Raw genomic sequence first — 14,207 nt, 5'->3', positions numbered from 1 at the left:
GCATGAACAAGCAAGTTCATGTTTCCAAAATTAACCTTATTTTGTAAAATACCAAGTCCAAATTATGGCAAGAACAGCTCAAATAAGCAAAGAGATACAACAGTCCATCATTACTTTAAGACATGAAGGTCAGTCAATCCAGAAAATGTCAATAACTTTGACAGTTTCTTCAAGCGCAGTTGCAAAACACATCAAGTGCTATGATGAAACTGGCTCGTATGTGGACCGAACAGAAAAGGAGGACCCAGAGAACTTTCAAAGTTCTTGACATTTTCCGGATTGAATGACCTTCATGTCTTAAAGTAATGATGGACTGTCGTTCCCTTTGCGTATTTGAGCTGTTCTTGCCATGATATGGACTTGGTATTTTACAAAATAGGGTTATCTTCTGTATACAACCTTCAATCTTCTGTATACTGTATACAACCTTCAATCTTCTGTATACTGTACCTTGTCACAACACAACTGATTGGCTCCAACGCATAAAGAAGGAAAGAAATTCCACTAATTCCAAGAAAGTATGACTTTTTCAACATTTTGTTACATTACAGCCATATTCTAAAATTGATTAAATACTTTTTTCCATCAACAATCTATACTAAATACCCCATAATGACAAAAACAGGTATTTAGACATTTTTGTATTACAAAGAAAAAAACTTAAATATCACATCTACATTAGTATTCAGACCCTTTACTCAGTACTTTGTTGAAGATCCTTTGGCAGCGATTACAGCCTCAAGTCTTCTTGGGTATGACGCTACAAGCTTGGCACACTTGTATTTGTGGAGTTCTCCAATTGTTTTCTGCAGATCCTCTCAAGCTCTGTCAGGTTGGATGGGGAGAGTCTTTGACAAAAACAGACTTTACTTTGTCATTGAAGGCTATTGTGTGTAGAGTAGATTGAAGAGGGAAAAAGATCGACATAATCAATTTTAGAATAAGGCTGTATAGTAACAAAATATTGAAAAAGTCAAGGGGTCTGAATTCTTTCCGATTGCACATACACATAATTTATTTATAAAAAAATATATGGGGGATTGGAAATGATGCAGACAATTACATTGATGGAAGCTATAATATATCTGCAATATTAACGCTGATCTACCCACAAAATAAGTTATAATTTAAACATCATCAAATCACCTACGCTTAGTCTAATACAGTGACAACTGAAAGATACCAAAAATGATTTTGTCCAGTCAACGTAAGATAAATATAATTTGGCTGTTATGGTTCTGATTTATGTGTGTGTGCATGCGTTATTGCAAGTTAAAAAACATGTTGACTCACACTACTTGTAGAGAAACACCAACTCCATCCTTCTCTTTCTCATGTTGACGAAACAGTTTATGACTCTGTCATACAGTCACTGTATGATCACTGTTATAATCATTGGCCAGTACAGAGAATTAAGTAAAACCACAAGTCCAAATCCCTATCTCCATCCATCACTAATTTATGAAAGGGACCATTTTAGCTAGCTAGCTAGCCACCAGAGAACAACAACACCACGATATGCAACTATTCAAGTTGTTTCTATCAACAACCCTTTGCTCTCGATGTGATGTGATTGATGTGAAGCCAAATCCAAACTGGCTTCCCTTGACACTTTTTTTTGTTGTGCACCGGGACCATTCACAGATGAGCTCACTCAGTTTACCTCAACGCTATTATTGGCTATTATTTTATACTTTTTTTATAAAGGGAGGCTAAATGCTCGCTGGCTTCCCTTGCTTTAAATTCTACGGACGGCAACAATGTCATACTCTTTATGACCAGACAACATCAGATAGATGGGCTACACATGCAGAGACAGAGGAGCGCTGTTCCGCTCGCATGGATGCTTTCTCCGGTGAGACACGTTCAGCGCCTTGCGAATTGAAGGAAAATTATGAAACACATAGAGAAGAAAGATACATTTCCCAAAATAATGTTGGGGGGGGGAAGCCTGGCTTCCCTTGGCAACCATGAATAAACAAATAAAGGTGATTCTGATTCTGATATTACTGAACACTTGTGATGTCCTATCTTATTAGTAAATCACCTTTTGTCCTTTCTGAGGTGTTTGCCAGTGCCAATAGATCAGCTCCAGGCCCCTCTCATCACAGATACTGGTCATGAAGGAGCCTAACATACAGATCCGACCCAGCTCCTATCACAGACAAAGAGAGGGATGGAGCGAGAGAGAGAAAGACCACACAGTCATGGAAGCCAACAGTAAATACACGGTTGAACATAGCCAATCAGAGAGTATGATTCACAAGGGACATATGCCAGCATGGCACTGACTCGTTGCATTAGTCACCCTTGCCCATGAGTAGTCCACTGTGGCACCATGGATGGGGGGTAACTCCTTCCAACACACAAGACACAAAAACACACATCACTGGTTACATTATCAATGGTGGTTATGTCTTCCACTCTGAAACGGGAATAGTGTCTGGCCACTGCCTACTTATCTGGTGATCTGTCATCATTATTTTTTCCCTAGAAAATACACAATAATGTTGTTGTTTGTTGGCATTTTGGCGGAGTCAGCTGAAGCCCTCAAATGCTAGCTAGCTAGTTGCTTGATTATTTAGCAGGGATCTTACAGTAGCTAGCCAGAGTTTAAACATTATTGAAAGCCAGTTGGCAACATGCATCAAACGTGATTGATCATTAGCTAGCTAGCTAACGATAGCTATCGTGGATCAAACTTGTCTTCGGGTTCAACATTAGTTATGAAAATCTTCCTCTCACATTACACGTTAGGGAGACGCAATGAACTGTATTTAGCGAGTTACATCACAGTATAATAGCCCAGTATCCTAGCGACATAGCCTATCAAATAATGCTATGTAGCTAGCTTGCTAACGTTGTGAGCTAGGAATTAACAAATATTAGCTGCTTACCAACAAGACACAAGTCTCAGGTTTGACAGTTGACAGCCCAAATAGATGATAGTCAGATGTAATCCATATCCTGGTCATTTGCGCAAGATTGTTGAACAACTTTATGGAAGCCCATTATCACTAGAGTAGCTACTTCCCGAGCAAGGGCAAGTACTAACCACACTTATCTTGTCTGGGGAAGAGATTCCAGTGGGCAAGTTCATTTTTGGGTGACCTGGTTTCCCTCGGGTGGGCAGGGTTTGCTCATTTTTGACCATTCCATTGGTCCTCCTAAGGAGAGGTGTCCCCCGCCCGGGGCATCGGGTCATGCAAAGTGAACTTGCCCAGTCTTTGAACGGAAAGCACGTTGCCCTGACACGTTCATAGGCAAAAGGAGGCATGAATTGTTGACATAATTATAATCCAAACCCAACCTTTATTTACCCGCTGTGACGCACTTAGGTTCCAAACTCCATTTTGTATTAGACTGACTTTATAACCAAATTTACCCTATTTAGACTTTGTAGTCAATTTTAACATTAGTCGATTTTGACTCATATTGGTGCCACACAGGCCGTTTTCAAAGGGATTAGCTGGATTTTAGGGTCACCCTTTAATATCTGAATCCGTCTAATGATCTTTTGTCCAAGGTGGCGTGCTGTAAATGAAGCAAGAGGCATCTTGTTTGTTTGGTACATTTGGACCATCCACTCACCTAGCTTTAGTACTGGTATATTGCTGCAAGTTAGTTGTGATCGATCCATCAAATGGAGTTGCAGCTAGCCATATCAACCCAGCAGCTTGAGAAGGATCCTTGGTTAGTATGACCAGAGGGCTTGAGACTTGAGAGCCCCCAGATGGACCACACATCTGCTGTGTCAAAGCATCGCCATAAGCTATGGTGGCTGAAGTAGAACAGCAGCTGCCATTATGCATCTGCCTGTGTGCCTGAGAGATAGACAATGAGCAGATGCCCCTTTCTCCCACTCTGAACCATGAAGAATCAGTATGCCTGGATATGTCCAACTTGCCTAGTCATGGCCTCTCCGGCCACAAGAGGGCGTAGTAGCAGATGGAGCTTGACCACCAAGACCTGATGAGTTCTAGGATGTTTTTTTACAAGGTGCATTTAGTCTATGTGTGCATGTGAATGTCTCTCCCGCAGATAACACATCTGCTATGTGTCAGACTCTGGTGCCACACGCCTGAGTGCCTGCTATTTAGCTGTGCAGTTTTCATCAACACAGGGCTGCTACCCCAGCTTCCCAGCTGTTGGCTTCAGCTTTGACCGTGTGACAGCAGGGTCTCATTGCCTCTCTGGGCTCAGACACTTACAGCTACATACAGTACAGCAGGGCTTTTATGTAATTGTGGGCCCTTGAGGGCCAAAGGACCACTGTGTTTGTTTTATACCTGGTAGTTAATTGATCAGATACTGTAATGTTATTGATTGGCCAGAGAGTCCCAGGTCTGAATCAGTTCCTGGTTATAAATAAATAATAACACAAACAGCAATTACTGCCATACAGGGTGGTAATTGAATAGCCCTGGGGTATACAGCAGCTGATGTAGGGGTTTGGAAAATTTGATTTTACCTTAACTCCCCTTGTGCATTATGTTGTCTCCATATTGGCTTGGTGTGAGAACAGGATCCAGCTGGCTGCTGAGCAACAAGCTGTGTGAGTACATTGCCACCTGCTGGTCAAACTGTAAGTTATATTGCAACACCACAGCTACTTGCTGGTTTGCTTATACCCTCCTGCTGTGGTCCTGTCGAATTGGAACAATTTACAAATTTTCTCTCTGAAAAATGTAGTTCATTTACTCTGATTGTCATAAGGTTCCATGACTTTGTCCACACAGGGCATCTGAATACACAAAATACATTAGATGATTTTCATAAAATGTTGTAAAGTGTTTTATTTAACTTTTGTACAGCTGTGGTGCTCCCAGTGAAAAAGGACGAACTTTAGAAATGAATGAGTGAGACTACAATTAGTGTATAAAATTGAGTTCAGACACATGCCCATTCATCAAATGGACACACTTCCTCTACCAGACCCCCACATGCATGTGTGTTTGAGCACACACACCTCACTCCCCTTCTTGGCTTCTATGGCAACCCCCACGGGAACATTTCCCCAATAGAATCTTTCCCCCACGGGAACCACACCTGTTGGCATTCTCACAAACAATCGCAACATTGTTTCAATAATATATAGAACTTTTCTTGCAGCTCTGGTATATGAAACCTTCTTGAGGCCTTGCTCACAATTAATTCTGCGGCAGCACAATGACCAAACGATACACTGTATGGGAGGGTTTTGATCATATCTTTGGTCATGACATTAGAATTAATTAACACGAAGCGAACGCAACGGGAGGGTTAATAAATCAGGGTAAGACTGTGATATCTATTCTTGGTATACAGTCTGACACAACTTGGAAATGTTCTTTACAAGTGAGAATGTTGAATGAAATAACATTTCAACTAACTGTACCAGTTGTCTGCGCGGTGTTGGCCCTTAAGTGGGTCGAAATTTGTGACAAAATATCCACAGGAAAGTATTATTTATTTATTTTTAGAGTGCTGGTAGCCTACTGCCGTTTAAATTTCTATCACTTTAGACATACGCAAAACCATGTAAACACCTGCAAGACCGTTAGTATACATGCATCGCGTGCATGTACTTCCGTCTTGTGCAAGTGCCTTAGGTCACAAGAAATCAAATTGATTGCCACACACCTGTGGATATTTTGTCAAGAATGTTCACCCACTGAAGGACCAAGCACATCGACAAATGGCAGAATAAGTTCAAATATCATTTTATTCAACATTGGCGACAGACAAGGGAGACATTTAGGTTATTTTTTATGTAAATGTGCGTGGCTATGCCTACACAATGGAAGGTATCGCCATAATCGGGACTACTGGTTGGTATGGCAGTGTCCCTTGACCCCCTTAGGTTAATCTATTTGAATTCAATCACTTTTTGACAGCATCTTTTGATTTAAACAAAACTTTTTGTCCATGTTTTCTCATGGAAGAAGTGGGCAGAAAGTTTCATTTTGGACCTGAATGCCAAAACCTTCAGGAGATAGAGGTGTTCAAAGTTGACCCATTTTGCATAACCCACCATAACATGAGGCATCCATGTCTTCATCATGGGAAAATATCAAATATTGTGTTTCATAATGCAATTCTTTAAGAAAATATATATAAAAACGATTACATTTTTTAACCTTTAATGTATATTATCTAAAAATGCGTGAACTAATTTTTTCATATATATATATATACACACTACCGTTCAAAAGTTTGCGGTCACTTAGAAATATCCTTGTTTTTGAAAGAAAAGCACATCATTCGTTCATTAAAATAACATAACATTTATCAGAAATACAGTTTAGACATTGTTAATGTTGCAAATGACTATTGTAGCTGGAAATGGCAGACTTTTATGGAATATCTACATAGCCGTACAGAGGCCCATTATCAGTAACCATCACTCCTGTGTTCAAATGGCACGTTGTGTTATCTAATAAAAGTTTAGGGCTAAATGATCATTAGAAAATCATTTTGCAATTATGTTAGCACAGCTGAAAACTGTTGTTCTGATTAAAGAAGCAATAAAACTGGCCTTCTTTAGACTAGTTGAGTATCTGGAGCATAAGCATTTGTGGGTTCTATTACAGGCTCAAAATGGCCAGAAACAAATAACTTTCTTCTGAAACTCATCAGTCTATTCTTGTTCTGAGAATTGAAGGCTATTCCATGCAAGAAATTGCGCTGTGTACTACTCCCTTCACAGAACAATGCAAACTGGCGCTAACCAGAGTAGAAAGAGGAGTGGGAGGCCCCGGTGCAAAACTGAGCAAGAGGACAAGTACATCAGAGTGTCTAGTTTGAGAAACAGACACCTCACAAGTCCTCAACTGGCAGCTTCATTAAATAGTACCCGCAAAACACCAATCTCAACGTCAACAGTGAAGAGGCGACTCTTGGATGCTGGCCTACACTATCATTCCAGCTTCTGTGTTATCTGAGAAAATGGCTGTGTTACTTTCACTCCATGTTACTTTCGTCCCGGCTCTCCCCTTTTTTTGAAGAGTGAAAGACCTGACTCACTCCATCAGACTGCTATCTCTATCCAAGGCTAATGGTTTTCTAGCAGAGGATTGCCGATTGGAGTTAGGCTTAATTTAGGGAGTCCTTCTGCACCAACCAGACGGGCCATGCATCAGAGCCACTCTGCGGACCACGAGACCACTTTCCGTGGCTTCATCAATGATTGGACATCGTCAAAAACAGGTATGTGCATGCCTAATCTATTTAGATAAGTTAAAAGTAGGCCTACACCACAGTGTTTCTCAACACAGAGGTGCAAAATCGCGAGGCTTCCCGGAAACACTTGCGAAACAGACCAAACAAACCAGGCCCGGGATTTGGGGTTTGAGAAGTCAATGAGACAAGCGAAAAATAACTTGTTAGTTGTTCATTTTCTCGAAATCTAAAGACACAAGCTAGGTTCAAGCCAATGTCTTAGGTCATTGCACCAGTTATTACTCCAAACTCATTAAAGTGACAAACTGACACATTTTAATTTTTGTAAAACATGACTTTATATTGAAGACGCACCTTTGAGTTGACAGCCTGCACAGTTCGGCGCGAGACAGCCGTTAGACCCTATAACGTGTTTCTACGCATGAGCTTAGCTGGCCAACGTCTTCTTCTTCTTCGATGGGGTTTAACAGCGGTTGGCATCCAATTTGAATGGTTATACCCCCTGGACGGGGTATTGAATAATAAACAAACAAAAAAAAAACATTTTGGGAAAGAGGGAAAACGACATAATAGAAAATAAAACTAAGACTACACATCACACTTCTTCAATCACAGTCCACTCCAAAATACATCCCTACACCGGCTCAGGGGCCTGTGATGTGGGGGTGGGGGGTACAGTCCCTGACAGGATTTCTTGCACGGCCTCGGCTGTGAAGTCTCAGAGACCCAAAACATTCAGTGGCATTCACAATGATTACAATTTTCTTAGACTTCTTCTCCGCTTGTGATGTACAGTTTATGACCATTGCAATAAATAATACAAAGTACACCTTTTTAACATGTAGCATTTTGCTATCCATCGGTTGATGAGGAACCTTCACTGGTTATGGTGGCACTACTACCATTGCTTATTCGCCGCCACTCGTTCCTTGAAATTTTTGCACCGCCTCCAGATAGGAGACATGTTGGACACTCCTTACCCTTGCCTCGTCATTCTCCTTCACCCTTCACTCCTTCACAGGGCACTCCAAGAATTCAGGCGCATGTTCACCTCCAAGGTCGGAGCATTTCACTTCATCTGGCATACGAGGTTCTTCCCTTCTGCACACACTTGACACAATATTTTACGTTTATGACAATGAAGGGGCTTTTGCACAAAAGCTCTTACAGGGTATCTCATTCATCCTAAATGTTATATGAGAAGGGAGAGACTCTTCATCAAAGAACAGTAAGCATGGATGAAGTTCATTTATTTTCTCCATCCACCATACAGGTCAATCGACATGCACCAACCACTCCATTGATGTCTTCAGTTATGTCCTCTGCCTTTATTTCTTGCGCCACCCCAGAAATGACCCCCTTGATAGGCGCCCTGCTACAAAAATCCATGCATGAAACATTCCACTCCAATATCTTTTTTGAGTCTTAAAACACACTTCTGCTCCGCATGCACAAAAAAAAATCAATTCTTATGACTCTAACTGACTCCACACTTTCCTCCAACACATTCTAGATGTTCCTGGATGGATTTCCCAAGTAGTTAAATGGATTTCCCAAGTAGCATTGATCCAAAACCGAGTCTCGTGTTTTTCCTATTTTCAAACAGCTTTACTTCTGTTCTGTTTTTCCCTTTTTTCTTCGCCACTCTGACCCATTCATCCTCACTTTCTGTACTATTAGCTGCACTTGACTCACTAGCAGTTTCCAAAAAGACCCCAGCCAACAACACCATGACATCGCCTACAAGTGTGATCACCTACCTTTGGTTCAATTATTTCAATAACATTTCATTTGGGCTTTTTCTGTGAGCTCACAGAGGCTTGGTGATTATCGAAGCCGGGAGAGTGTTGTAAAGATTTTTCAAATACTGTGAGGAACTATTATCATTCGCAATGGATGTAAAAAAAAAACTAGCTGAAATTTGCTGACTTGAGGTGTGAGGTGAATAAAGAAATGACTGAGAAACTCATCTTGTAAGTGTTGGAGGTGGTGGGTTAAGACAATCTGAAATCAGTCCTTTCTAAATGGGCATTTTCCTACTTTTGCATGCAGCAGGAAAGGTACTTCTATAATTGCTCAGGTGCGCGTGATCCCTCAACATTATCAGGACAGAGAAACCAGACACATGCTAAATTGTTCACATGGAGCCCTCCAAACAAAAGTTAAAGAAGAAAATGGACAAAACTCGCAAATTATGATGATGAAATAAACAAAAACTTGCTTCTCACAAGTGCACAGGTTGTGAACTCTGCACACAACTTTTCCTCTCAGAGATGAGAACGGTAAAGGACTGTAATTAATACAAGCATTACATTGTCATAACCAGGGTCACCTTCAATAATGCCTGATCCCCTGGCAGTTTTCCCACTCTTCGAGGGTGTCTTAGGGGGAGTGAGATATGCATAAAACACATTTCCATTACACACCTAACACTTGTACAGTGTTACCCACTTGTGCATACAGTGAAACAGGACTAAATATGCACCCCCTAATTATCATTATTATTATTATTGTTAACATACAGTGTATTCGGAAAGTATTCAGACCCCTTGACTTTTTCCCAATTTTGTTACTTTACAGCCTTATTCTGAAATTAATTCAATTGTTATTTTCCCTCATAAATCTACACACAATACACCATAATGACAAAAAAAAAAAAATCTTTATAAATTTATAATTATAAAAAACTGAAATATCACATTTACGTAAGTATTCAGTCCCTTTACTCAATACTTTGTTGAAACACCTTTCATAGCGTTACAGACTTGAGCCCTCTTTAAGTATGATGCTACAAGCTTGGCACACCTGTATCTGGGGAGTTTCTCCCATTCTTTTCTGCAGATGCTCTCAATCTCTGTCAGGTTGGATGGGGAGCATCACTGCACAGCTATTTTCAGGTCTCTCCAGAGACGTTTGATCAGGTTCAAGTCTGGGTTCTAGCTGGGCCACTCAAGGACATTCAGAGATTTGTCCCGAAGTCACTTCTGCTTTCTTGGCTGTGTGCGTAGGGTCATTGTCCTGTTGGAAGGTGAACTTTCGTCCCAGTCTGAGGTCCTTAGCTCTCTGGAACAGGTTTCATCAAGGATCTCTCTGTACTTTGCTCCGTTCATCTTTCACAGAATCCTGACTAGTCTCCCAGTCCCTGCCTCTGAAAAACATCCCACATCATGATGCTGTCTCCACCGCGCTTCACCGTAGAGATGGTGCCAGGATTCCTCCAGACGTGACGCTTGGTATTCAGGCCAAAGAGTTCTTTGGTTTCATCTCAGTTTCATTAGACCAGAGAATCTTGTTACTCATGGTCTGAGAGTCCTTTAGGTGTCTGTTGGCACACTCCAAGCAGGCTGTCATGTGCCTTTTACTGAGGAGTGGCTTCCGTCTGGCCACTCTGCCATAAAGGCCTGATTGGTCAAGTGCTGCAGAGATGGTTGTCCTTCTGGAAGGTTCTCCCATCTCCACAGAGGAACTCTGGAGCTCTGTCAGAGTGGCTATCGAGGCCCTTCTCACCTCGGCATACACATCACAGACAAACAAACTGAAATGGTCCACTCACACAGACAGTGTGGTGAGGAAGGTGCAACAGCGCCTCTTCAATCTCAGGAGGCTGAAGAAATTTGGCTTGTCACCTAAAACATTCACAAGCTTTTACAGATGCACAATCGAGAGTATCCTGTTGGTCTGTATCACAGCCTGGTATAGCAACTGCACCGCCCTCAACCGCAAGGCTCTCCAGAAGGTGGTGTGGTCTGCACAACGCATCACAGGGGGAAAACTACCAGCCCTCCATGACACCTACAGCACCCAATGTCACAGGAAGGCCAAAAAGATCATCAAGGATGTCAACCACCCGAGCCACTGCCTGTTCACACCGCTACCATCCAGAATGCGAGGTCAGTACAGGTGCATCAAAGCTGGGACCGAGAGACTGAAAAACAGCTTCTATCTCAAGGCCATCAGACTGCTAAACAGCAATCACTAACTCAGAGAGGCTGCTGCCTACAATGAGACTCAATCACTGGCCACTTTATTAAATGGATCACTAGTCACTTCATAGAATGCACTCTAAATAATTCCACTTGAATAATGTTTACATATCTTACATCACTTATATTACTCAGCCCGACTGGTGTTCAACCTTCCCAAGTTCTCCCATGTCACCTGCTCCTCCGCAAGCTCCACTGGCTTCCAGTCGAAGCTCGCATCCACTGCAAGACCTTGGTACTTGACTACGGAGCAGCAAGAGGAACTGCCCCTCCCTACCTTCAGGCTATGCTCAAACCCTACACCCCGCACACTCCACTCTGCCACCTCTCTTGGCCCTCCCAACCCTATGGGAGTGCAGCTCCCTTATGGCCCAGTCCATGCTTTTCTCTGTCCTGGCAACCCAATGGCTTCCCCCTGAAGCTAGGACAGCAGAGTCCCTGCCCATCTTCCGAATACATCTGAAACCCTACCTCAGCATAGAGTATCTCAAATATTCCCACAGCACCCCCCCCCCTGTGATACATGCATGTGGTTGTCTCACCTCGCTATCTTAAGTTGAATGCACTCAACTGTAAGTTGCTCTCGATAAGAGCATCTGCTAAATGACTAGAATGTTTAAAAAATATGTTGGTATAAAATAATATTATTATCAATTTTTTTCTGAGTGTGGAATATAAGTGTTTGTATTATATATATTATATATTGTATCATATATTTATACAGTCTTTTTTGCTAATCTTTATCAATAGTGCCAATAATGAGGGACCTGACTCTATTTCATTTTTTTAAGTATAAGGCTCTCTCTCATGTTAGAGTTGACCGTTTTTATCAAAATGAATGGCACACCCAGCCAAATGCTGTTTCTCACTGTTTGTCATCATACCATCCTTAGCTGAACCAAGCCGAGGGGGAGAGGATGAGGTTGAGGAGAGAGAGGAACAAGCTGGCTGCTGCCAAGTGTCTCAACAGCAGGAGAAAACTGACTGACCAAATACAAGGAGTAAGTATTCGGAGAATGACCACACCCAGTGGTCAGACCTTCAGTCAGACTTTTTATGTATAGGCCTATATACGTTAGGTCGCTGGCATGGTTATGAACTATTATGTTGCCTGTCCTATAAGGAGACTGAGCTGGAGAGAGAACAGGCCAACCTGCAGACCCAGGTCGAGAGGCTCCAGAAGGAGATAGAGAAGCTGGTGTCCCACACCCCTGTGTGTCTACTGGGCTGTGACGGCCAGCCTCAGGCCCAGCCACTGCCCCCTTTCGCCCTGACCATCCACCCCATGGACATCTCCACCATTGCCCATCCCCTAGTGTAGCTCCCTTCAGTAACCACGAGCACAACCGTTCCTTGATTTTAACTGGCGGCTTTATTCTGTAGTTTTAGTCAGAATTATCACCTTCCGTGAGAACTATAAAGTAAATGAAAAATACAGTTAAGCACACTCTTACAACCTTATCTTACGAGTGACTTATTAGCTTGGTATAACTCTGAAGTGCTTACATACATAACAATTTAACCGGCGTTATAACGGGTTCAGATTAAACACATGAATAAAGGAAAAAATACCTCATTGGCTGCTTATTACAGAAGGGAGGAAATCAAACTTCACACTTATTATTCCTGGCATGAATTCACACTTCATCCTAACATACACTCTTCAACCTTTATGAACTACACTCGATGACATGAAAACTTAGCTAACGCAGCGCAGGATTGCCTTCCCTCCAAAAGTGTGTTGCTACAATAAGGATCCCCGTTACAACAGTATTAGCTACGTAGTTCCGCTTGTATTATCATTTCCCCCGCACAGCGGATACGTAAACAATTCAAACAAAAGACAACGACATAACCTGTAAGTCTAACTGTCAGTTACACCTAGGCCCCCCTCACGCGGTCAAACAGGAGCCCCAGGAGGAGATGCTTTTCTCCCTTCACTACCATTAATAATTCGCCATCAGACCCACCTATCACCATGTTGAACAGTACTGTCCCAGTGTTGAGGCTCTTCCACGGACCTCCTCTCCAAACATCTCCATGGTAGTGACATTACACTTGAGGATGGACCATTGGGGCCACTCTTCCCCCCCAGCTTGTTGACTCTGTAAGGCCATTCTTTACAGCAAAGTGGACACATTGAATGTACATCACTATACTGTACCTTAATCACTATAGCAGACCAGATACTAATCTTTAAAATACTTGAACTGAAACTGATTTGATCTGTCTGTTACAATTGAACTAACGAAATAGTCCCAAGTACAAACTCCAAGCAAAATTAAGCACAGACTGGGCTATATTTTCTTGTCAAGTATTTGGTAAGTATTTGACATACGTTTTTCACCCAGCTCAGTAGAGTATTCTTCCCTTGTATTAGGAAGATAAAGAAATAGATTAACTGGATTTGACCTATTAACCAAAAATGAACAACACAGTTCCTTTCCAAGTTTGTCTCTTTCAATACAACAATCTTATCAATTTCTTTACTGACAGTCGATGACCGGTAGTTTGGTTTGCTAGACAGTAGATGGGGCTGCAAGACATTGTATGGGCACTACTCTTTCATAAAGCACTACTGTTATTCAACGGTCGCAAATACTTGTATTTCATTATTACATTCCTGTGTCATTTATCAAAGGCATTTGATGTATTTTAAGTAAGGGGTTGTCACTTGATTCATGGCGATGCTGACTATTTTTCTACGTTCCAATGCAATATGAAAACATTGCAACATTACTGACTATCCATCTGAGACAAGTGTAAAAGCAATACTGTCATCAACAATGATTTGCTATAATGTTGAGCAATATATTTATCTCATAATGTGTGTTATCAATTCTTGATTGTTTTCATTAGGTTTCAATTTAGTATTCGAGGCAATACAATATATTCATAGGAAGAGTATTTATTATTCAAGGCAATGGAATATATACATAGGAAGAGTATCTTGTAGTTTGCTGTGAGAAACAGATTTTGAAATATGAATTTATGAAATGTGATTTTGATAGTATGATCATGATATATAATGCTGTGTTACAATTTGGTGTGTTAGCAACCTGT

Source organism: Oncorhynchus tshawytscha, linkage group LG05 (genome assembly GCF_018296145.1).
Source record: "Oncorhynchus tshawytscha isolate Ot180627B linkage group LG05, Otsh_v2.0, whole genome shotgun sequence".
Taxonomy (NCBI): domain Eukaryota; kingdom Metazoa; phylum Chordata; class Actinopteri; order Salmoniformes; family Salmonidae; genus Oncorhynchus; species Oncorhynchus tshawytscha.
Note: the sequence above shows the minus strand (reverse complement) of the source record.